Genomic DNA, 4,871 nt, shown 5'->3' with positions numbered 1-4,871 from the left:
CAGGTGCAATGATTTGTGGACTCATAAATCCTTTTGCTGAGAGGTGCATCAAGAGTTGTGCTTCAGCGTCTCAAATCCATTCCCATTAGGTTCATGGGTATGGCTGTAGCTCGGATGTCTACTTGTGGATCCATTTTGTTTTCTCTGAGTATGTATACATACGGGCGGACTGCTAATGGAAGCTCTCACCGTAAAGACGTTTCAGGACCCTGGCCAGCTACCTCACCAAACACTCAAATCATCTACAGTACACATAGATGAACTCATGAATCTTGCATGATTGCATCTGTAGTGCGTGATGTCTTATCGAGAGAGACACACCATGCCCATAGGAAGAAACGGGTCGGGTGGGTGTGGATCACTATTAAAAGTGTCTTTTATAGCACAGGATTGAACAAAGCAAAGAAAATCTCTACAGTTACTGGAGGACTTATCTGTGGGGGAGTGGATTTTCCATGAGAGATCTATGATTTTGAGGAAATGATACAATCCTATTAGCAGCAGTTTCATCTAAAATGAAAAGACAGAGAGAATTGGCTTTTCCCTTAAATGAGACCCACTTGTTAGTCATGAGATTGCATATGGATTTTTCCATAATTAATTTTGCAGTGGAAAGAGATAGATGGCAGTGAAGTTAGAAGATGAAAATGATGTGAACTCCCTTTCCGTAACATGGGCGTCTATTCATAATTCATCATTTGATTATTTTTTAATGTAAAACCATGACCCCGTGCACACAGCCTCTCCCCTTGGTTTCCCTGATCGTGCCTTTAACATTCAATGAATCGCAATTCGCCCTGACAGCAGGAGACCAGGTCCTCCGAAGTAACGGTGACCCCCACACCCCTCCCGACGAACAGTAATGAGGTCATTGCGAGCAAAGTGTGGGGGTGGGTATGGGAGAGGTCCTGTTTTGGTTTTGAAAAACACTCGCTCGTAAACCGAGCAGCATGCTTCTCTTTGTCAACTGACGGAGGATATGTTATGGCCATGTGGAGGAGGACGCACACACTCTCAACAAGGATGTGTTTAGGTAGGACAACATAGTTTGTGTTGTTTTCCAACACAAGTTTTGTGATTTTCAACACAAATTTGTGTCATTTTCAATACTTATTGTGTAACAAATAACACAACTTGTGTTGGAAAATATGTCCTTACCCCAACACATCCTTTTTGAGAATGTAAGTCATATTTTATATTTTATAAAACATATTTTATATTTTATATAACATATTTTTACTAAACAGCTGGTATCATCTTACGAAAAAAAAAGTGATGAAATCAAAATGATAAAATCTCCATCATTTTTACACAATATCCACACACTAAGGGGTCCAGAATCCTCCCGGTGGTTGTTCACAATATGGAAGGCCATGGAGCCACAGCATGACTTCAGATGAATTACAGAGCAATTCCCACAGGACCAGTCCCTGCATTCTCCTCTTTTCTGGATGTGGGCTGAGCTTTCAGCGCCCTAATGGTGCTTCTTCTCCACTAACAACTAATGCCTCTGTAAAGGCCTTTAGAGACATCCTATCCCAGGGCAGAAAGACCACTCCTTAGGACATCATCGCTATATTACCATTACGGTAAGATCTGACCCTCCCTCCAACACTGACATCGCTGGTCACAACAGTCAAGGCTGTAGGCTGCTTGTGTTCTGTTTGCCTATACGTCTAGTCCTTTTCCAGCTTCTACAGATCTGATTGAATACATTAACAAAAAACAGCTTATTGAACAAGGATCTATGTTTTCAAGTGGATAAATCTTTTTGGAGGACGCCAGGGCACTCCCTCACCTGCCCATGTGGATGGGTCAGGCCTGAAGTGTGCCCAATCCCACAAGATGTCTCAATCTCCAGACACACTCATGACACAGATATTAAAATTAGGCTGCAACAATTAATCAATTAGTTGTCACCTATCACCAACTTACAATTTTCGGACAGTTTTATCGATCAAATGAGAAAATGATCAACAGATTAATTGACTATGAAAATAATCGTTAGTTGCAGCCTTGAATTCAAATATGGCCTAGTCAGAGCCAAGGGTAGTGGAGTCTGGTGCAGGCTGTTGCCTACAGTTACCAGGACAGTGATATATTTTCCAACATGTGTGAATGTGCTTGAAAATGAGCGGATCAGTCATTGACACAGTGGTGAGAATAGTTACTATTCAGAAGTCAATAATCTGGACAATCACTTTTCCAATAAATCATTAGGCTATGAACAATGTCCATTTATCAAATGTTCTGTCTTTAAGCCAACTCATGAAAAGTTTAGAAAACAGTGACTGCAATCAAAAACACAATTTTGTGTGTGTCTATGTACACATGCATTCTTAACCTGCGCTGCAGGCCAGCGTGCACTCTTAAAGCGAATGTGTTGTCCCTATCCGGACACAGAGATGCGCTGAAAACAGCATAACTTGCATTAGTGTTTAACACAAGTTATGTTATTTTGACACACATTGTGTAGCAAATAAAAAAAATCAAAACAGCACAAACTGTGTTGTCCCTATCTGGACACAGAGATGTGTAAAAAACAACACAAGTTGTGTTGTTTTCTACACATTTGTTTTAAGAGTGTGGTAAGTGGTACAGTACTTGTATTATTTAGTGTAGCCTAGTTGATGTATTTGATGCTTGCTACATCTCTCTTGTGCACACCTGTGTGTGTGTATTCTAGCCTGCTGCGTTGTGCCGAGTGTTGTGACGTTGAGGCCTTCACCAAGGTGAAACCAGGTAACGTGGGGGTGGGGTAGGGGGTGTGAAAAGCCCTTGGCATTCCCAGCACGCTCTTCCCTACACTCCACAGATCTCACCGCGTGCAGCCATTATGCCTAGTTACGGTAGCGAAAATAGCCACTTCAAAACAGAAAAAAAACCTTCATAAAAAAAGGGTTGCATAATAAGAAAATAAAAAAACCCCCATCTGAGCAGTTGTCACTACCATGATGGGGTGGACACACACACACACACACACACACACACACACACACAGCAGAAAGACAAGACACCCTTAGGTCAGTTCACCTGTTGGCATATAAATTAATTTTTATTGTATTAATTTATTAGCCCAGTAAGCAACGGCAGGGGATACACCTTATGGCAGACGTCAAGCAAAGGAAAAAACTAAAACTAAAAACAGAAACTCCAATCCTGCAATCACTTGAGAAATAAAATATACAAAACGAGGAAAATTACAGCACCTGAAGTCATTATCTTGTTTATTTAAGAAACTTTAATACTGCAAATCACCGCAAACATTGTCTTTTTGAAATTCTACACTTTACAATGTTAACTGACAGAATACGTAAACAGTACTATTTCAAATATAGAACACTTCTTATTTGTAATGTGCATGTCTTTAAAAGGAATGAAAACGTAAAAAACATAAACAGAACTTAGACATTGCTCACTTGTGGAGAGTGTTGGATAGAGAGGACCATTCCTGCAACACTTCGTGACACCATAGCTCTTGATACTCCCCAGTTCACTTCCTGATAAGCAACAACTGTACTGCAAAGCGGTTACAAGTTGGGTGCCATTATACCAATAAGGTTTTTTGTGCATCTGAGTTGGGAGTACTTATGGGGAAAATAAATGGTAGTTTCTTGCTCACTGGCATTGTTGATTGGAGTTTGCAAGGGGCCAACATATCTCACGATTCCTAGAACAGAACCAAACTAATGTCACTAACGCTCCTGTGGTACAGTACATCTAAGCCTGAAGTCTGTGCAGTTCCTCGGGGACCGGGAGTCAGAGGAATAGTTCGACAACTGTAACAAATAACTTTTTACAGCTTGGAAAAGGTCCAATTAAAGTAGAAGCAGAACACTAAATGCTGACAAAAGCACAACTCTGTCTGCTGCAGGTAGCTTGGGATACATCACCATAGCAAAAATTCAGCTTGGGGATGAAGTTGAAGGGCAGCACAAAAAAACAGTGCCAAATTTCGTTAGAAAAAAACAAAACAAAAAAAACCAATAAGGTAGCTTGAAAACGCCCATTGTTATGTTGTGAGGTTACAGTCATAAAAGAAGAAGAAAAAAAAAGCTCACCACAGATCCATTTGGGGCGGTGGGATCTGCATTGGGAGGTTGGGACAAGCTAAGCACATCACTATGGAAGTGGACCCGAATCCCACCTGCTGGTGACTCCACAATCATCTGCTCACGCTGCCCTGTGTGACCCAGCCCTCTATGGCCAGGAGTGGCTGTTTATGGAACAAGGGTCTCGGCAGGGGGACAAGGCTGCACCTAATCACACAATGACTGCAGCCTGGCCTTCAACAACACATGACACGCCTGTTTAAAAGAGGTGTGTGTGTAACGTGTATGTGCGTGTTTGTATGCGTAAGGTGTATGTGAAAGAGCAAGTGTGTGTGTGTGTGTGTGTATGTGTGTGTGTGAAAGAGCGAGTGTGTGGTGTGTATGTGTATGAATGTATGTTTGTGTGCAAGTGTTTATGTGTGTGTGTATGTGTGTGTGCTTCTGGCGCGGCACTTCCACGCAGCTCAATTAAGACCACGGAGAGACAGCTGGCAGCATCGTGTTACAGCAGGTGAGCTTCTGTTTAAGAGAGAGGTGCCTTATGCAAGCGCTCTCTGCAGTGCCTTCAATCCGCTCTCTCCACGAGGCAGCCCTGTTCGAACGCGGACAGAATAAGGATGAGGAGGACACAGGCATCACTTATCGCCAACGACACAGACACTTCTCCCATGAGGCATTTGAATGAGTCTGATTATGGAAGTCGAGTGGAGTTTTACGCATATGTGCTTAAAGAGCGGCCTTAATGTTTCACTACTACCACTTCCAGGGCTGTGGGGGTGGGGGCTAAACTGCTGGTTCACGACGCGGTTGGGGGAGGGG

This window comes from Sardina pilchardus, chromosome 12 (genome assembly GCF_963854185.1).
Source record: "Sardina pilchardus chromosome 12, fSarPil1.1, whole genome shotgun sequence".
Classification (NCBI taxonomy): Eukaryota; Metazoa; Chordata; class Actinopteri; order Clupeiformes; family Clupeidae; genus Sardina; species Sardina pilchardus.
Note: the sequence above shows the minus strand (reverse complement) of the source record.